Raw genomic sequence first — 23,432 nt, 5'->3', positions numbered from 1 at the left:
ACCAAAGCTTTGAACTCACAAAACCTTGTTAAAGTTTGGTCCTTCTTCTGCATGAAATAAATCCAGCATTTACGAGAATAGTCATCAATGAAAATCACATAAAAGCTTTGCTCAACTAAGATATCCTCTCCTCAATTGTCTTGGTCATGGAAGGAAGACTTGGTGTACTTCCCTAAGGTACAACCTTTGCATGTGTCAACTTGCTCAAGTTTACCTTTCGGAAGTCCTCTAGATATATGTTGCATTATCTTCAAAGCCCCATGATGAAAATGGCCCAACTGCCTGTGCCACAACTCGCCAATGTCTTGGCTTTGCACCAATTCTTATTTCGTACTTAATGCTGCACAATCTTCTACCTCTAATTTATAGAGATTCTTCACTCGAATCCCCATCCTCTTGGTCTAACCCATGGATATGTGTCTTAGGAACACCTTTCCTGTATTGAAGACAACTTCGTAACCTTTGTCCTTCAACATCATGACTTATAGCAATTTCTTCTTCAGTCCAGGCACATACATCATATCTGTCAAGGCGAGAGGAGCTCCATGCTACCTCTTAAAAGCAATTGTGCCCATTCCTAAAACACTACACCTTCTATCATCACCCATCTCTATGGGCATCTTTATGTCTTTTTCCTCCAAGGCACTGAATAAATTTTTATCACCAGTCATGTGGAATGAGGCTCCACTATCAAGATACCAGACACAACCCATCATCGATGACACCATGCGTGCGATGCGGGTAAATTCAATTTCTAACTGAGAGGCTAATGGCGAACCTTGTAATCCTTCTGAGGATCCCTTCTTGGAATTCTTTGATGGGCAATTAGTTGCACAATGTCCCATCTTGTGACATTTAAAGCATCTTACTTTAGATATGTCACCCTTCTTCCCTACATAAGAAGAATTTGATTTGAAATGGTAATCCTTCCCCTTTCCTTTCCTTGCCTTACTTTCTAAGGCCAAATTTTATTCATCATCATTCTTGGATGAAGAACCATCTTGTGTGCTCCTCCTAGTCTCCTCTTGCATAAGATCCAACCACAGTCGTTCCTAATTTGACAGTTTCTCCCTTCCGTTCATAGAGTCCTCATAGCTATTCCAACTCTTTGGAAGGCCAAGGAGAGAGAGGATCACCATATCATCGTCAATAGTAGTTATTCCCACACTACCATGCTCATCTCTGAAGGTGGTGAACTTGTTGAGATATGTGGAAATAGTATCACCCTTGTCCACTTGATTCTTCAAAGCTTATCCTTGAGTACTAATTTTCCCTGGTCGCTAATGTTTTGGTAGAGGTCCTTCAATGTCTTCCACATTGAAAATGGAGTATCCTTCCCATGGAGACTCAAGAAAATATGGTCTCAAACGCCCTCAAGGATGACATGTGTCGCCTTTGCCACACACTTCTTTCACTCAGCCAACTCTTGTGCATTAGTTGAAGCTAGCTTTGGGATTTCTTGTTAAATGCCTTCAAGCCATTGTCTTCAAATACAAGCTCCATTATGTCTTTCCATGCTATGAAATTTGAGCTACCTTCCAAGGCATACTCGAGTCTCAAGTCATAGAATGCCATTGGCCAACCTTGAAGTATGATATGAATTTGATTTGCACCTGCAAACCCGAAATTTAAACTTTGAATTCTCTTCTCAGTATATTGTTCACAGCTGTGATACCATGTAGAAAATCTATGATAGGTTAACCCGATAATGCAATATAAATCAAAGTAGAATACTATAAACTAATTCTACTATCAATTTGCAGAAGCTTAAAGATTGAGTTGAACAATACAACCAGAATAAGAAGAATCAATGGCAAAATACACATGAAAATACTTTGGGGAAATTCTCAGATAAAAACCCCACACTATTGTATTATCATACATGGTGGAAATACATAGGAATTATACAAAGCCTTAGGTCTCACCGCTAGCCAGCTCTCAGTACAATCCTCACAGATGCTCACAGGAAATCTTGGCTTCTCTCTAGCTTTCCTCTCTACCCTCCAAGCTTCTATTTCCTTGTTTTGTTCCCTATGGATGATTTTCCTATTACCAAGTGGAAAAATCAGTCTTCAAAATTGCGCAATCATCAAGGATGAGTCCTTGATTGCATGCATGATTTTTCTGCATGAGAAAAAACATGAAACTAATAGTACACTGTCCTTCAACATTAATCTCAACTTTGCCTCTCTCATAATATACATGCATGAGTTTCTAATGAGGGAATCTTCAGTTAAATGGAGTAGCACTAATTGAGTGCATTAATGTATCAACTAACTTTTAACTCACTATTAGTTCCTCAAATAGTTTGGAACTAATTTAATTAGACTTAACTCAGTAAACTAAGTTAACTAATTACAACTAAAGTATAACTCAATCTTATCTCCTTAATTTAAGGGATAACTCTTGCATGACTTCAGAAAGACTTCTAACTTGAATTTCTCCAACTCATTAATTTAAAATTAATTAATTAATTATTTCCAAGTAGCTGTTAGGACTAAATTCGATTTTAAATCACAATTTAATTCAAGGAAAAATTAAATTGGAATATTCTTGTTTCCATATTTCAACACCTTCGGTCTATAATCCCTGTATTAACCCCTTGGGTTTATAATATCAATCCCTATAATATCAATTCCTTGGGTTCATTTTCATATTAAGACAAGGATTGTGTTAATATGAAAATGAACCATGGTCAACTATTGTCAACCATTGCGAGTCATCGTCAACCATGGTAAATCATGGTTAACCATGGTCAAATGGCACATTCGTCTAAAATTTTGTTAAGCATTGCATTGTGGCAAATATTCTCTCAATGTGCTAATAAATCTAATAATGGTTGTTGCAATTCTATATTTCATTGAAATTTATTAAATGTTGTAATGTGACATTGTAAAATTGTAGTTTAATATGAGGGTTTCAAATATTAGGTTTCTAATATTGTGCTTAATATTAGATTTATAATTTTGGAGTTTAATATTGGGATTATAATATTAGGGTTTTTATTATTGGTTTTAATATTAATCGTAGGGTTTGTAATATTAATCGTACTATTTATATTAATTTCTTGCATTTATTAATCCCCTAGGTTTATAATACTAATAGCTTAGGTTTATTAATTGGTTAGGTTTATTAATCACTTAGGTTCATTAATTTCATGGGTTTATCATATTGACCACTTGGGTTTATGATATTGAGAAAATATTTCTCATTGTGAGAAATATTTGCCTGAATATGAAAATCAACCATGGTCTACCATGGTCAACCATGGTGCAACATCACATGATGACAAAGAATGTCTCAATATGAAAACCAACCATGATCAACCATGGACAAGGATGGTCCAATGTCACATTGTGGCAAATATTAGCTAAATATAAAAATCAACCACGGTAAATGACAGTTAACCATGTCGTTTATAATATTTATCTTAGTGGCTATATACCTTGGGTTTATAATATTAATACCTTCGGTTTATAATTATTCCATTGGTTTTATAATACCAATCCCTTGGGTTTATTAATTTAAGGGTTCATATTCCTAGACAAAGATTGTCTTAATCTGAAAATGAACCATGGTAAACTATTGTAAACAATGATAAACCATTATTACTTGTCATCAACCATAGTGAGTCATGGTAAACAACGGTCGAATCTCACATTTGTCTGAAAATTTGTTAAGAATTGGATTGTCACAAACATTGTCTCAATGTAATAACCAATATAATAATGGTCAACCAACGTTATATTTCATTCAAATTTATTCAATGTTGTAACATGACATTAGAAAACTAGGGTTTAATATTAGGGTTTCAAATATTAGGTTTCTAATATCGTGTTTAGTATTAGATTTATTATTTTAGAGTTTAATATTGAGATTATAATATTAGCGTTTTTAATATTGGGTTTAATATTAATCTTGACGTTTTAGTATAAATCCATTGGGTTTATTGTTCCTTTGGGTTTATAATATCAATTTCTTGGGTTTATTAGTCCATGGCCAACCATGGTTTGTTATGAAGTCATACATGGTCAACCTTGGTCCAATATGGGATTTTGATAAGGGTTGTCTCAATATGGAAGTCAATTATGGTCAATCATGTTTATTTTAGTGTTTATAATATTTATCTTAGGGTTTATATATGTTAGGTTTATAATATTAGTCGCTTAGGTTTAATATTATTCCCTTGGGTTCATAATCCCTTGGGGTTTTAGTATTCAATCCTTGGGTTTATTATTCCTTTGGGTTTATAATATCAATCCCTTGGGTTTATTATTCCCTTAAGTTATATCATTCATGATAAACCATTGTCAATCATAGCCAATCATGGCCACCCCTCGTCGAATGTCGCATTGTGATAAGGATTGCCTCACCATGAAAATAAATATGTTTATTTTAGTATTTGTAGTATTTATATTAGGTTTTCCTAATGTTGGGCATATAATATTAGTGTCTTGACTTTAATATTATTGCGTTGGGTTCATAATCCCTTGGGGTTTTAGTATTAATCCCTCGGGTTTATTGTTAACTTGGGTTTATAATATCAATCATGGTCATCTTTATTAATCTCTTGTGTTTGTAATATCGATCCCTTGTGCTTATTAATCCCTTAGGTTTTTAATATTTATAAGTTGGGTTCACTAATTACTTGGGTTTGTATGATTAAACGGTTGGGCTTATTAGTTACTGGGTTTTGTACTATTAATAATCCCTTTGGTTTACTAATCCCTTGAGTTTAAAATATTAATTCTTAGGATTTATTATTCAACCATATTTATTTTAGTATTTTTAATATTTATCCTATGGTTTTCATACCTTCGGTTTATAATATTAGTTCCTTGGATTTAATGTTATTCCCTTGGGGTTCTATCATTAATCCCTTGGGTTTATACACTTGAGTTTATTATTCTAGAGTCAAACATGGTTTATTATGATGTGAACCATGTTGATACATGTTCCAACATGGAATTGCGATAAGGATTGTTTTAATATGAAAACCAACGATGGTCAATCACTTTTATTTTAGTGTTTATAATATTTATCTTAGCGTTTATATACGTTGGCTTTATAATATTAGTCCCTTGTGTTTAATATTATTCCCTTGGGTTCATAATCCATTACGGTTTTAGTATTATCCCTTGGGTTTATTATTCCATTAGTTTTATAATATTAATCATGGTCAACCATTTTCAATCATAGTCAAACATGGTCAACCATGGTTGAATGTCGCATTGTGAAAATTATTGTCGCACCATAAAAATAAACCATGTTTATTTTAGTGTTCGTAATATTTACATTAGGGTTTACCTACGTTGGGTTTATAATATTAGTGCCTTGGGTTTAATATTATTCCCTTGCATTCACAATCCCTTGGGGTTTTGGTATTAATCCCTTTAGTTCATAATATCAATCCCTTGGGATTATTATTAACTTTGGTTTATAATATCAATCATGGTCAACCATAACAACCATGGTAAATTGTGGTTAATCATGGTCTAATCTCACATTATGACAAAAATTGTCTCCACATAGGGTTTATATACCTTGGATTTATAATATTAGTCCCATGGGTTTAATATCATTCCCTTAGGTTCATAATCCATTGGGGTTTTAGTATTAATACAATGGATTGATTGTTCCTTTGGGTTTATAATAACAATCGCTTGGGTTTATTATTCCCCAGTCAAACATGGTCCAACATGAAATTGTAATAAGGACTGTCTCAATATGAAAATCAATGATGGTGATTCATGTTTATTTTAGTGTTTATAGTATTTATCTTATGGTTATAAACATTGGGTTTATAATATTAGTCCCTTGGGTTTATTATTCACTTATCACAATTATAATTATTATTGGACCATTGTTGTTATTTTGAGTTAATATTGCTATTATAATAATAATAATAATAATTATTATTATTATTATTATTATTATTATTATTATTATTATTATTATTATTATTATTATTATTATTATTATTATTATTATTATTATTATTATTATAATAATATAATATTATATTGTTATTATTATTAATATAATAACAATTAGATTATGATTATAATAATATAATAATTGGATTCCTACTTTAACCTCTGATTTCACTTTCGGGTGAGTTACACCCCCACTCTCTTATTGCTAGAATTAGCATCCCCGGGATTCCTTTTTAGTATCCTTGCCTTAAATTCATTATAACATCTCAATAAGACAATAAAAATATAAAAATCAAGAAATAATAAATAAATAAATAAATAAAAATTTCATAATTTGTATTTCTATTCCTTTTAAACTTTTAAATTAATATCTCAATTCCATTAATTATATATATATATATATATATAATTATAATTGTTTACAAACCATTTTATTATAAATCATAATAATACAATAAATCTTAGTTTAGAACATTAGATAATTAATAATTTTATTGATTGTAAACTTTAAAATTCAAATTTGAAATTAACAATAAATTAATTTATAATCATTATTAGTTAATAGATAAATATTATTTAGTTATGCTTTTAATAATTTAATTTTAACTATAAATAAAAATGAAATCTTTATTTCATATAACCTTTAAACAAATTAAATTCTCTAAATTTAATATTCTTAAAAAGTCGAATAGCCATTATACTCATTAAATAGCCATTATACTCATTATTAATAACTAGTAATTAGAATAATTATTAACAAATTTACATTAATAGTAAAACTGAGACAAACCAAAATTATAAATTAGATCATTATACATAATAATAAATCAATTTATAACCATAATTAATTATACCTAATAATAAATTAATTTATAACCATAATTAATAATGGATTAGCATCAATAATTTTAAGACAAGCTACAAATATTACAACTACAATGAATTATAATATTAACATATCAGTCGGTTGTCTTTCATTTCATTCCCATCCATACCCTAGCCTTATTTATTACCTGATGATGTTTTGTCTTCTTTTCTCATGGGTCTATTCCTCGTGATGAACCACAAAGAATGGTTTGAAACGTCCATTATAACAAAGATGAATGTGATGACTCCGAAAGATAACAACTCACAATATAATAATAATTATATTATTATATTATTATAATAATATAATGATAATATAATATTATTATCCGTTATTATTATTATTAATTAATATTATTATTAGTTAATATTATTATTATTATAATATAGTAATAATTATAATATATTATTATAACAATAATGTAATAGAATTATTAGTGAATCATAGTTAACTATGGTCAACCATGGTCACATATTTCTTTCTCATAAAAGTTGTCTCAATATAAAAATCATCCATGGCCAATCACGGTCAACCATGGTCCAACATCACATTGTGACAAAGAATTAACTATTATTATGTAAAGATGACTTAATTATTATATTTTTAGTTAATTAATTAATATTCATATTATTATTATTATTGAATAATATTTAATTAAGAAAATATTATTATTGTTTACCAATAATTAACTATTATTTATTAACTTTTATGAGTAAAATATTATTAGTAATATTATTATTGTTATAATTTTTATTATAACTTATAAAACAAAATAAAATAACAATATCTATATTTTTTCCAAAAACAATAAATAAAATTTAATTAAAAAAATTGTTTATTTGCATTTTATAAAAAATATTATTATTATTATTATTATTATTATTAATGGTTTGTGTCATAGATAGAAATAAAACCTTGTGAGTATATTACTAAAATAACCATTGTTATGAGTTAACATCATAATCATAATAATAATAATAATAATAATAATATATTATTATTATTATTAATTAATATTACTAATATTATTATATTAATATAATAATATAAATATATAAGAATATGATTGTTATTATTTATATAATTGGTTTAAAAAAATATACATAATAATTATTAATATAGTTAATATAACCTATAGAACTATATCAACCAGATTGATAAATATAATTGTGCTAATTTATATTATTTCCAAAATATTATTGTATGGATTCAATTGTTGAGTATTCTATCCCTCGTGGCGAATTCTAACATTTCCCCACCAATGGATTATATTGATTGCTCCTTTAACAAACACACTTTAGGTTTAGCCTTCTCCGTAGTGTGCTTGTTCGCCACATGTTTAAATTTTTTTTTTTTTTGAGATAGAGATCATACGTTGTCTTAAATATATCCCAATGCATTATGGAATTACTTCTAACGAAACCCTTCGAATGAAGCATTATCTACGTGACAATTTTCATCGATTTCATAGCCGTTAACCATCCAACATCATATTAAATGATGTGGTTGAATGAGTTTCCCTTCACAACAAAATGTAGCATAGGTTAGTTAGATTGTTTTATAATTTAGATACGAAGGCTTAGGATGCATAATACTAATTAAGAAAACACAGCTAAGCTTTAAAATATATCCTAATAAAATATAAAAATGTGACTAATGCTCTTTCGAATTTGCAAAATGTCATAAAATTAGTAGTGCTTTAAGGGATTACTCTTTCATGCTCTAATGCAATCTCTCCTTTAGATAATATGGAATTTATGCACGTTAATGATGGTGATGATTGTAGGTTATATGATCGAACATATTCTTCTATACAATGTAATAATAGAGTCCAACCGATAAATGATGGTAAGAATGCATATTAAAGGTTGGGGATTAAATGAAACCATAGTTAATAGTTTCATCATAACAATGTGCACAAGCAAGGTGTCATTTTCTTAAACCTTTTGATATAAATGAAGATCACGATGAAACACAAACATTGACAAGGTTTATTAGAAGCTAGGAAGTTTAATGATTAGACCAAATTGACAACATAATTACTGAGGCCTAGAAAAGCAAAGGGGAATCCAAAAATTTGGTGATGCCCAAAAATTTTGGGTGGTGTTATAGTGGCCAAAACTATTGGAAAACCACTCGAATAATTTGGCATCTCTGCCTATGCCCTACAATATATTGGGTCTTTTGAATGATGCAAGGAAGTATTGAATAAAAAATGTGGATACTACTTTGAGTTAAAAGACCTTTTATGGATATTCCCTTCCTCTACCTCCAAGACAAGTCCTATTAGTTAAAACAAGAGCTAACACATGCAAGTCTTCGATGATGATGCAGAAAGCATGACAAAGGGCTTATTGTACATAGAATATTAAATTGGGTTTCTAGTGTTGCTGCACTGCCAACAAACTAGTTCAACACCTGAGTGGAGTCACTTAAGAAATTCTAGTCATTTCTTCACTACCAGTAGGCCTATTCACTACCCCGGTGAAGTTACCTGCATCACCTTTCTACAGAGGAAGTCTTCCTCAATCCTTAACCCTTTATTTGATCTATTTTCTTTTGTGTGGACATCAACATCATTTATTAAGCATTCATTGTGCCAAGGAAGATGAGGGATCCCAACATATGTTATGAGAAAGAGAGGTTTTTTCTCATTTGATAGAAATTGAAATGCTTACTATTTTAAGTTTTCCTTAATGCCACACTTCTACATCTTGTCTTCATCTCACGAGTGGGAAGTGAAAAATACCCATTGAAATATTCAAGACGATGCTAAATATAGGTTTTAGGTTACAGATATATGTCATTTGAGCTAATTAGGTTTCCCGATGAGCTCTTGTTTGTATTTTCCTTGTTAACTGGTAAGCTTTATAGGAATATTTTTGGAGACGTGTTTTTGGTTACTAGCTCTATGAGAGGATGCTTCTTAGAGTAGCCACCATAACCATAGGAAACCATTAGGGTTAGGGTTTCAACATTAGGGTAAAGTGAACAAGGAATCTCTTCTAGTATTCCAACAAGTGTAAAGAGGGACAAGACAAGATCATCACAACATGCAAGGTATGTAGGGAACAAGGCTTGTGAAGGCTCACGTAGTGCCATGCAACATAGAGAGGAAATGATATACTAGGCCAACTAACAATGCATGCAATTAAAGGAAATGAATACGTGATATAACGCAACAAACCGAAATACATGTAATACACGAAAAAACAATGTAGTACAATGCAAGAAAAGTAAACCATGTAATTCTTGTGCAGCCAATTTGTAATGCAAAATCTAAATGCATGTTAAATGCCTAATGGCATGCAACAAACTAACTATCTGCAATAAGGAAAAAATGACAAAATCACATCTAACCCTTAAACCATATAAATAGAATCCTAATAAGAAAACGAGAATTAGCAATCTTTGACAAGTAAAACCTAATTAGTAAACCCTAAACTACCCTAAACCTAAACCTTGATTTAAACAGAAAATAGATTAGGTCATTTGAAATCAAAATTCTACTACATACATAGAAACAATTCTGGACCTACAAAAAAAGGTGTCAATGATTAGAACTAGTATAAATAATTGTGCAAAAACAAGAATGCTTACCTTTAAATCATGCATAAGTCTAAGAAGGTTATGAATCTGGAAGGAAAGTGTGGCAGACAAGATTTTTGTAGCCAAGCTTCAACTCTATCGTGGTAAACATAATGATAAACTTGAAAATGCTAAGCATATGTCCAAGTTATGCATCCATTTGTTCTTAACACTAAATCAAGTGCAAGTGAGATGAGATGTTACCTACTATTACAGGAGTTTTCTAAATAAGAATATTCAACCTATTTCACATTTCTATCATGATATTCAAGATGACTAATTTGAATACCTTTAAAATTTTCCAAAAAATAACATTCATCGCAAACCCTAATTTCAGAAACCCTAATTAATTAGCGACAACCAAAGTTCCTCATTGTCCTTACAATCATCTAAGCCCTTCAGTGGTACATCATTGAATATCACTTGTTTTCTAAAATATTCTAATGCGTACACATGATCATCATCAACTCTGATAGACAAAACGTTATTGAACACATCACTAGTTTTCTTAGGTACTATATTATTGACCAACTCCTTGTTTAAAAGATTAAATTATTTGGATTTACAAAATGGCACTGAATGAACCAGATGAGTCCTAGGAAATAAGGGAATTAGGTGATTTGTTCCCTTTCTTATATTGAACTATGAGAGAGCACAAGGTTGTATTTGGTCAGAATCTACACCAGCTAGGTGATAATTGGAAGGACTTGAAACAATAGTTGGTGTACTCTCGTCAGCAAAAAATAGGAGTATAGGTAGCGATGCATTTTAGAGTCATTCAAAACTAATATTTCATAGGTCTAGATGATGTTGAAAAAGAAACCATGCAAGAAAACCCTAAATTGAGTTAGTTCAGGGATCTCATTAGTAACGTAGGAACCTGGCATAACCATTGTGAGAAGATGAAATGCCTCAACTTCTTGATGATTTCCTGAACCTTTAGAGGGTTGATTATCAAATCATGGTAGATTTGTAATATCAAAAGGTGGACATGAATCACGACCACCATGGGTATCAATGAATATGTTGTCAATAAGAGGAAAATTTTTAGAGACAGTAATTTGATGAGATTTGGCAGCAAATTGATAATACTCTTCAAGGATTGAGGATGACGATGAATCAAGCAAAGGGCCATCTAAAATTTCTTGAGATCTAGAATATCCCTTTCCATTTTTCAAAGTATGCATATTGACACTGTCATGGATAAGGGATTCATTATTTTTATCCTTTTATTGTGAGTCGACATTATTATTTAACTGACTAGAATGAAAAGCACTACGATAAAGATATGATAAAGTTGGAGAAATTTCTTGTGTAGATGACTTATGAAGAAAATCAGGGTACAACTAATGAAAAGGCTTAGGTGAAGAGGCCTCAATTCCAATGAAGTCTGGTTTGGAGGTCATACCCTTTACATTATTGTCATCTTGAGTAAACATCGGCTCAACATGTATGTTATACTTTAGTGAATCAATTGAGAATTTGTTGTCATCTAGTACAATGATTTGTGCCAGGGTTGTAGATGAATAAGATTGTAAACGTTCCGCAGAACAAGCTTCACATTGAGCCAAATATGATTCAATATTTTTATTTAGAATCAAAACATCAACTCTTATATTATGATATGTGGAACTCATTGCACAATGAGTGTTATCTAAGAAAGGGCCTAGGTCATTGCAAGAAAGTGAAGGAGCAGAAATAATATGAGAAAATCGAGGAAGAGATTTAGGTAGATGCATAATAGGATCAAGTTGAATATTCTCAGTAGGGAGATATGTTTTATTAACTTGATTTCTAATTTGTTCAATGAGGGCCTTGGAAGTAACACAGCTTGATTCATTTCCCTGCAAAGGTTCCTCATCATATAAGTTGTTTATGGATGAAATTTCATTAGGAAATGGAAAGAAAGGATGATCTATAATTTCATAGGTGCTAATTTCCTCCCTAAACACGCGAGGATTTTCCCAACTAAAAAAAATTGGAAGACAAAATTAGGGATAAGGTCTGACCAGTTTGTAACTTCTGTTGGAAATATTGAGAGGGAAGTGAATCAATATTTCTTTTACAATTGTTATTTAGTACCAGTTAAGATAACTTATAAAAAAAACTATATGTATACATACACACACACACACACACACACACACAGATATATATATATATATATATATATATATATATATATATATATATATATATATATATATATATAGATAACAAAGTAATATGTTTACTAATAAAATCGACAGGGACTCCAATCCTCTTTTAGAATAATCAAATTTTATTTTGTACAATAATTATTGAAGGCTCCAACCCTAGATGAAGACTCCAATCTTTAATTCAGCTAGGCTCCAAGCTGTACTTCACCAAGCACCAACTTGGTATACTTGAGTACTTCAATCCACTAGGGATCCAAAACTATTCTCTCGCTTGAGTTTCAACTTGGTATGCCTGAGGAAACCTTTCCTCTAGGGCTCCAACCCTCAACTTCAGTTCTTCAAGATGGATTTAGTTACTTCTTCAACACTTTCAATATGCTCTTCAAAAAATATAATATCTACTTCAACAATTTCCAAAATTCTACACTGCATACTCCATGAAGGTCATCTCTAACATGCCTTAGTGGGTGTGTCTGATTCTCTTCATATCTGCACATGCAAGCTTCTTCAATGACTACTTCATTATATTTCAACAATGTTTCTTGAACAATGGGATGATGCTTCAAGAAATGATTTAGAAGAGTAACTCAATATATCCTCCAAGGTTGCTTCATGGTCCACTACACAATGGTCTTCAAGATACCTTTTCCAATAAAGAATAAAATTATTATTAAAAATAATGGGGACTTCAATCCTCTTTTAGGACAATCAAATTTTATTTTATACAATAATTATTCAAGGCTCCAACCCTAGAAGAAGACTTAAATCTTCAATTCACCTAGGCTCCAACCTATACTTCACCAAGCACCAACTTGGTATACTTGAGGACTTCAATCCTCTAGGGATCCAAACCTATCCTTTGGCTCAAGTTCCAACTTGGTATTCTTGAGGATACCTTTCCTCTAGGGCTCCAGCCCTCAACTTTAGTTCTTCAAGATGGATATAGTTACTTCTTCAACACTTTCAATATGCTCTTCAAAAATTCTGATATATGCCTCAACAATTCTCCAAAATTCTCCAAGGGCTAGTCCATCAAGGTTATCTTCAACATGTCTTAGTAGGTGTCTCCAATTCTCTGCATATCTACAAATGTAAGCTTCTTCAATGACTACTTCATTAGATTTCAACAATGGTGCTTCAAGAGATGATTTAGAAGAATAACTCTATATTTCCTCCAAGGCTACTTCAAGGTCTGCTACATAATGGTCTACAAGATATCTTTGCTACACCAACTAATCTTTCTCTAGTGTAGGCGACTCTTCTATTCATCTATGACATTTGTCTAAAGATCTGAAGAAAAGCTATGTACTTTAGGTCTTATACAAGGCTATGGAAACACTTCAAATGCTCCAACAATTTCTTTCAATATGGTCTTCTAGACTCAATTCCATTCAAGGTGTCAACATGAGATATTGAGCTTCTTCACAAGCCTTTCAGATGCTTCACGAAATATTCTCAATGGTAGCTTCAAAACTTCTTTAGAATCACTACCTCAATGTTTGGTACAAGGATAGTTTTGTCATATCTCTCCAATAGGGATTCCTTAAGAAGTGTACTTAAAGATGCTCAAAAGGTGTTCCAACATATCTCTTTACAAGATTCCTTAAATTCGACCATGAGATTGTTTTCACAAGTGTCTTCAATGTCTGTCACAAGATATGTTATATCTTGAAATATGCTCCAAGTGATACACTTCATGGTCTGTTCCTTCAATGCCTCAGGTTCAAGAATTCCTTTAGTTCTTTCAATATAACATTATACAATGACAGCCTTAGAATCAATTCCAAATATTACATTTCTAAACATCCCTTTAACAAGACTTAAAAAAAAAACTAAGTTACAAAACTTTTCATGACATAGTACTGTTGACAGTGTTGGACCCGCCAACAGTCAGGGGATATTCCCAGTATGAAGTCCCAACTAGACATGACACTATTTGGTGTGGGAGACACATATGATATGATGGCCTGGTTGCTATTATCTTAAAGATATGGCTTATATCTTCCTTGTTAGAACATGAGAATGGTATACTTAGTCTTCAAACAACGAGGTTTGTGTGCCTGGTGAGTGCTTAGTGTAACTTGTGTCTAAGCACTTTCACTACAAAGGGAGAGGGAAGAGTGAGTCTCCAATCGAAAGGGAATAATACCAACTCAGGTAGAGACAGACAACAAAATAGGATCTACTGAAATTTTGGTAGAGTAGTCCACATGGATGCGGTAGTCAAAAACAAAAAGTGAATAGATAGCAAGTACAACACCCAGGGTGTAGTATACCTAGGAGGGATAGTATGGGGTACAGCAGGAGGTACCTAAGGGAATAATGTGATAATGGGATGGGCCATACTTAATAAATAAAGTGGTTAACCTACACCATGTAAGGGACGACAAGTAGTTGGAAATAATGTGATAAGCCCATGGTATCAGATATATGGTATTAAGAGACCCATTGTAATGACCCATGGTATTTTATGTATGAAGCCATATAGAGGCTAGAGAATCTCCATGGAGAGAAGGTAAACAAATATTTTATTGGCAAGCATATGTCTTTTGGATTGTTCTCCTTCCTTAGGGAGTGATTGTATGGTGTTGTACCTTAAGGGTTTTGATATCAATAAAGAGGCATTTCTATATTTTGTGTTTGTAATTCTCTTGAGATTACTTACAGTGATTGGGTATATTTACATCATTTCATATATTTGTAGGACAGATCTATTACAAGTGGTATGAGAGCACTTTCTTGGGCAAAGCAAGGAATTGATTTTTTTTTTGCAAGAATTTTTTGGGCGACAAGTTTGCAGATCTGATCTAAAACTTTTGGTAAAAAATTTGAAGAAAAAAATTGTAGATCTAGATTCTTTACAAAATCATGCTCAAATTCAAAAAATAAATCGATTGAATCAAAGTTCGGATGAGGGAGATATTGTTGATTTAAAAATCAACTTGGTTGTAGAAATTATTTGACGAAAATTTGTGGATGACAGATCTCCAGCTTATTTTTTGCGGTTTTTGGTGGATAATTTTGAGAAACTAATTATAGATCTGAGATCCTCTTGAAAAATTACCCAAATTGAAAAGACAAATTGGTCAAATTGAAGTTCAGATGAGGGAGGTATCGCTAATTTAAAATTAGTTTTTTTTTTTTTAATTTTTTATGACGACGGGATAGTTGCAACGGAAATATGAAATTATAGAGTGCCTAGATGGGAATTTATATCATATGGGAAGATGCAGAGTGGCCATTCCATTTCAAAAAAAATGTCATAATAAAGATTCTGGGAAACCTTAACTGAAGTGTGGCCATTTCAAATTTTCACTAAGTGAGTGTTTTTTTCGAACCCTCTTCATCGCTTCTAGAAAGGTGTTTTCTACATGAAACTATGATGGTCATACTATTGAAGAATACATAAGAAGGGGAAATTCAACATATGGGAATAATTGAAAAAGTTTTGTATTTCTTGGTTTGAAATATGAGGTTGCCATATGGTGGAGATCACTCGATAGCAAGAAGTTGTACAAACTTTCAGATGAAGAATTTGAAAAATTCCTTTCAAACAAATGGTCTCATGCTAGAAAACAAGATAACGAGAAACATGTGGGGTTATTTTCTACTGGTATCTCCTTATTACAGGTTCACGGATGTATTCAAAAGGAGGATGTTAACTTAGCAAAAAAATTGCAAGTTTCAACAAAACATGTGGAAAACAGATAGGTTGATAATGACAATGTTCAAGTTTATAAAGATTTGAAGATTTATATGGATAAGTATGTATTGCATTCTAATTTTTATGCTTCAGATATGGATAATGTTGATGTTGTTTTGGGATACTCTTGGATGGAATCTGTTGGTACTATCAATATTAATGTGCAGAAGAAATTCTTGAAGCTCTGGTATAAAAAGAAGAAAATTAAATTAGAGGATATTTCCATCAATAAACATGTAGAGTCTAAGGAGGTTGACGCGGAAAATGTTAGTGGTACTGATACATAAGATGAGGAGTTCGTGGCTGAAGTAATACTGGAAGATAACCAACAATTGCAGGAGCCACAACATGTACTAGATACCCATGAGGCTGTATTAGGTGGTGAATTAGGGAAATAGACATTGTTGCTTAAAACTTCAACATATCACCACCCACATCACCTAGTAAGAAAACAACCATCACGATGGCAACAAATTGGCCACAAGGATAGCAACCCCTGCACAATACATATAGAGGGGTGACGATCCACCCACAACACATCAACATAGAAGATCCACTGGGTTCAACTTCCATCTCAAGCTAGCGAGGCACAAGCTAGATCAAGGGTTCACCTTTCTCTTAGATGGATAGATGCACATGCATGGTACCAGTGGAATACTCTTTTGAGTAGATCTTATTATTTATGTTCTTCTTATGTTTCAGGGATGAAACATGGTTAAGGGCGGTGGAATGTAGTATGCCTAGGGGGATAGTATGGGGTATAGAGGGAGGTACCCAAGGGAATAATGTAATAGTGGGATGGGCCATAGTTAATAAATAAAGTAGTTAACCTGCATCATGTAAGGGACCACAAGTAGTTAGCAATAATATGATAAGATCATGGTAATAGATATATGGTATTAACAGACCCATGCTAATGACCTATTGTATTCTATGTATGAAGCCTATATAGAGGCTAGAGACTCCCCATGGAGAGAAGGTAAAGGAATATTGTATTGGCAACCATATGGCTTGTTGAGTGTTCTCTTTCCTTAAGTAGTGATTATATGGTGTTGCCATACATTAAGGATTTTATATCAATAAAGAAGCATTTCTATATTTTGTGTTTGTAATTCTCCTGAGATTATTTACAGTCATTGGGTATATTTGCATCATTTCATATATTTGCACATCATATCTATGTGTTCATAAAAAAAAAATCCCCGCTTTGCCCAAGAAAGTGCTCTGATACCACTTCTAATAGATTTGTCCTTATATATATGAAATGATGCAAATATACCCAATAACTATAAATAATCTCAAGAGAATTACAAACATAAAATATAGAAATTTGTCTTTATTGATAGCAAAACCCTTAAAGGTATGGAAACACCATACAATCACTCTCTAAGGAAGGATAACACTCCACAAGCCATATGCTTCACAATAAAATATTCCTTTACCTTCTCTCCATGGGGAGTCTCTAACCTCTATATAGGCTTCATACATACAATACCATGGGTATCTCAATACCATATATCTAATACCATATGCTTATCACACTATTGCTAACTACTTGTGGTCCCTTACATGATGCAGGTTAGCCACTTTATTTATTAAATATGGCCCATCCCATTATTCCCTTGGGTACCTCCCTTTGTACCTCATACTATCCCCCCTAGGTATACTACACATACTCAAGCATCAAGAAATGCAACAAGTACATGTTATTAAAGTATAAGAGACACACATGAAAATGACATGCATGCATGACCAACACCTTCAACCCATCTAGTCTGAGAGTTGAACCATGCCTTCATACCACTCTGTAACACCCTCCTCCCACATCCATGCAAGTAACTGTGCCAAGTGGGGTAAACATGAGATGATATGCTACTATGATCAGATTCGATCTCCTATGTGACCCTAAGGAAGTGCAATTGATGGAAAATCACATAAATTCATCAAACATAATAAATATAACCCTCAGGAGACAAGTCATCCACTCAAACAGCCTTTCCCTGGGTCCCACTAGTGTTCTAGACCTTTGAGGCAATAGTTTCTCTCATACTATGGGCAAGGGAGCGGCCAGAGACACAAAGTTTCTCTCATAGGCATACCTACTACCAATTGTGGACCAACTTGTTAGTTTTGTGCTAACGACCTTGGGAATTAAGCAACTTTTTAGACCCAGAGGCTAGGCCACTACCCATAAAGGAATGAAAGCACAAAATCAAATAAAGTACAGGGAAACAATGATGCAAAAGTAAATAGTTGATGAAGACCTTAATTAGACCCCAACTAGCCATGACAAGAATTTCATCAAACATACCGTCAACATGTAACCTACAGGTGTAAACAATAGAATTAAGTGTAGGGATTGCAAACTTGTTCGAGAATCACCATGAACCATAGTTTCCTCTTTTCATTTGTTGCCTTATCACTTATTAGGTCATAGATACAATATCCATTCAAATACGAGTAAAAATAGCCTGAGAGCCAAACATAGATGATACCATAAAATGTACATATAACTAGCATAATAGGAACAAAAATAAAATAAACATATCAACCATCAAAATCCATATATACACTATTACATTTACATATGAAAATCAATGGAAATAATGTCCAATTAATGAATGCAATGATCCAACTGGTGATGGGAATACCAAGTTCCACTCGACCATATATTGCCTGAACCAAGTCTCTCCTCAGACAGTCACCCCTGTGCCATATTCCAAGCATGAATTTGGGATTCATAGAAGACATAAAAAACACTAATGAATGTGGATGCCACCAGAGTTCTCCACCTACACTATAAGGCATTTTAGTGCCTCGTAGTCCCTCAGACTTTACCATGCATTGACAGTCTAATCCACGGATCACGAGGCCCTACACCAAGACATATTCTCGAGGCTTTACCTTGCAATCCGTCCTAGAATCACTAGGCCCAACAAAGAGAAAATCCACCTTTTGGCTTTACCATATATGCTTCCATTCATCACAACCCACAGTCTAGTTCAGGGGCTACTAGGATAGTGGCTTCATGTATCCTCAGTCTAGCTCAGTGACCACTACCACCATGTGTTTTTCAATTCGGAGATCCACCCCACTGATCTTTGAATCCAATCCGTCCATCCCACACAAATAGTATGTGAGAACCTATCTCATCAAAGATATCAGGAAATGGCAAGGCTAGGATAAGAATATTGTCACACCTCACAAAACCCATGCCATGTTAAAAATAAATACATGCAATCGCATGCATGCCAAAACTATCAAGGAAAATACACATGCAAGTCGATTCCTACAATGAACCCTATTGTAGCTGCTTGATCCCACCTTTGCCTTCTTGATCCTTATCTCCTCTTGCCTCCTTTTCCTTTCTTGCTCCAATGCCATAGTGCTCCAAAAGAACTCTAAGTGTCCAAGAGTATGAGAGAGAGAGAGAGAGAATAATGAAATAGCTCCAAATATAAACTGATCAAGCCCTACCCGCTAATCCCATAATCCTTTTAATTAATGAGGCCTCTATTTTCTTCATTTTCCTTTATTTTTCTTCAGTATACTCCTCACATGCAACACGTGATCTTTCACCTTCCTTTTCTCCTAATTTCCATTATTTTCATAAATAAATGTGCCAAAATACCTTTTTGCATCTTTAATGCCTTATCCATTGCCTCTTCCAATTTCCTTAGCCATAAAAAACCAAATTAACGCCCACTAGAATTTCCTACCCAACATTCAACTTGGAATACATGTCCCATCATCTGTGGTATTTATATATTTTTACATGGAATTTCCACCAGGGTTGTTATAGTGGGCTTGCCCTCTGCTATTTCTTGATCAACATGTTGATGCTATCTAGAACCAGAGACAAACTACGCCTAGTAGGGGAACTAACAGATATTTCATCTAGCTCTCATGTGATCCATGTTGTTGGTCCCTAACATCCTCAACTATGATACTGTCTATAGTGTTGTTCTATGGAGGGATCGACACTTCACTTTGATCCTCGTCCTTACCCCGCCAAAGGTCTGAAAATCATAAACATAATTTAATATATATAACAAATTAGAAGTATAATAACATATACTTTAAATTCAAACACATGAATTGAAGAAAATTTGAAAATTAAAAACAATTTCAAGACATAAACACATGAAGTATAAAGAGGATTTAAAATGCAATATGTATACCTGCAATAGATGAAGAAGGTCCACTAACCACAATAAGATCATGAAGAGAGAATGGAGGATCTATGAGTGGAATAGAACTCTATTAGGGCTATGTGAACTACGACAAGCTACGGATGGGCACTGTATGGGAGATGGATTTGTATCTTACATCTAATACATACAAACTAAGCCAAGAAAAAAATGTTGACATAGAAAGAATGTTAACAAGAAAAACATTTATAAATTCAATTAGAATAATCTTTGCTAAAGCCCTAAAATAAATATAGCGTCTATTTTGATAACTTATGAGCCAAAGTTTTGAGTTCCATGTAAACACAATTGAAAACTGTGATTAAAAACCTAACTTACATTTTTTCCAACTTATAGATAATGCAGTTTATTTATAGAGCATAAATATGTAGAAGTTTGAGATAAACCTATTTGCAAAACTAATAAAACTTCATGCCAACCAAGTAATCCATTAGAAAAGTTCTTACAATGTTTGACTTTGACAAATGACATGTACTAGTTGTAAGCACATCAAGACAATGTTTCTCGTATGATACACTACATAATGAAACTTTATGACCTACAAAATAAAAGAGTGTCAAAATGCTTATTTATTCACATTAAATGCACTTTTCATCGTAGATTTAATGTATGTATCAATGATGCATTGTTGAAACCTAAACTTATATATATGTGTCTGTGTGTGTGTGTGGGTGTTAAATGTAGCATGTTATCTATATATATATATATATATATATATATATACACACACATTTGGTAAATAAAATACAATTAAATAAAAAACGTTTTGGACTTTTAATTTGGTTAATATTTTATTTTAATTACAATTGATTTATTAAAACAAATTACCATATTTGTTATCAAAAAAATATTTCAAATATTGATTTATTTATATTTAAATAAAAAAATGAAATAAAATTTATTATTTGATTTCATATGTGTTCACCATGAGCAACCATATTCATTATTTCAATTTAAAGCTCCTAATTTATTTATTTATCGGTTATATTTTAATAGTTTTCTAGTTTGAAAATTTTTTGGGCATATTTGTCAAATTTGTTCAAAATTTAAAATGGATTTTAATAACAAAATTTTCATTTTTTTTTGAAGATTTGTTTCACTAGATTCCTAAAAGAAACTTTAAAATGTAAAATAATAAAAAAAAAATGAAGATTTTAGCATATAAAATATATATATTAAACATGTTAGCATTGTGGATAACCTATACAATGCAAAAAAAAAAAAAAAATTAAACCTAAATTGTATTTTTCTTTTTGTTATTTTTTGAGGGCTTTTATGGTGGTTTTATAAATCATTTTTTGTTTTCGAGGGTTCTCTTGGGGTTTTCTAGGTTGTAGGTTATTTTTTTTGTTGTTTTCAAAGGTTTTCTTAGTGGGTTTTTTTGGATTTTCATGGCGGTTTTCGTGATTCTTTTCTGAATTATTTATATGGTAGGTTTTTTAACATAACTATCAATCAAATGAGAAAAATATAGGTTACCCGTTTTTTTGAGGTAGAAAAAAATCACTTGATTTTGAAAGTGGCTATTTAGAATACACCTTTTTTTCAAAGCATATTTTTGGCAGTTTCAATTTTCTTATGTATCAAGTATGTTTTTTTTTTTTTTTGTTTTGTTTTAATGTTGGTGATTTTCATGTTGAATTTGAAAAGGATTAATGCAACATCAATCCCCCTTTTCTAGAGGGCTTATTTTTCAAACTTTAAATTGTTGGGTTGTGTTATATTCTTTCCACGACTAGCCCACATAGTTAATCAAGGGGTTTGGAGGGGGTCGGAGCCCCCCTTCATTGCGCCGTTAGGGGGGAGTCACAAGGGGTTTGAGAGGTGCAGGTAACCCCACTCTATGAGGTCCGGGGCGGACCTACCTATGGTTTTGTGCATGATTTTCGCACATGGTTTTGGACACGATGGTTTTCGTTCCATGGTATTGGATGCTTCGGCATGTATAAATATGTATTATAACATTGAAAGGAACATAATGAAAAATCAAGATGGTAGTCTTGGTTTTGGGATGAAGGGGAAATCTCTATGTATATGTGTTTTATGTGTTATGCTCTCGCATTGTTTATTTTTCGTGTTTTAGACTTCATATGCAGGTAATTTTTGTACGAATTTAAAACCTACATTTGGTATCAAAGTTGTTTTGGCTTCAACGGGATGCCTTTGTTACTGAGGTGTTTCGCTCGGGCTTGTGTGTTATAGACATTTTTGGGCACTGCAACCCAAATCATATATGTCCATAAACCAAGGGCTTCTGAGTCCCTAAAAGTGTTGTCTCATGCCCTAAAGGAACAAGGTCAATTGATTACATCATCTCCTAGAAGTTCTCCACAGGAAACTACTCAGAACTAGTCAAAATTGGACCATACAGATTGCTCAGTGCTAAGGGTGCGATGCATCTTCTTGCCCAGTGTAAAAGGTGTGATGCATACTGGAAAGCCCTTTTGTAGGGTGCGATGGGCAAGAATGGACAAATGGCATAGACAGTTTGCGAGGTATATGATCATGGAATCTTCTAGAAACTTCTCCTGTGACACTTGCCTCTCTGAATTTGCCCAGGGATGAGTAGGAGATCATCAATCTCAAAGTGGAATCAAGAACTATCAGAGAGAAGACACTAATAAAAAACCCAGAAGCTAACTCACCTCCATGCAATCATCTATATATGGATCCCTCATTACAGGGGCTGGAATTTTGTATCTTGTAAGGAAGTGTTGTTGGTTTCCCGGTGGAATATCATAGTGTTGGGTGATCTAAGCTTTTCATGAGGTGAAGAAGGGCTTTCATGCTAGGAGGATGACGTTGGGTCAAATCAATGGGTTGTAATCCTCTCTTCTAATCTTTACATCAATAAAGCTATTCAAGTTTTCCTCCACATTCTTGTGTGTCTAATATTATATGCATTTGTGTGGTAAATATATATGTGGTCCTATATTGCTTATGATTGTAGATCTCTGCACTTTGAAG

Source organism: Pinus tabuliformis, chromosome Q (assembly GCF_031772625.1).
Source record: "Pinus tabuliformis cultivar Carrire ecotype Pingquan chromosome Q, CPIR1, whole genome shotgun sequence".
NCBI classification, from domain to species: Eukaryota; Viridiplantae; Streptophyta; class Pinopsida; order Pinales; family Pinaceae; genus Pinus; species Pinus tabuliformis.
Note: the sequence above shows the minus strand (reverse complement) of the source record.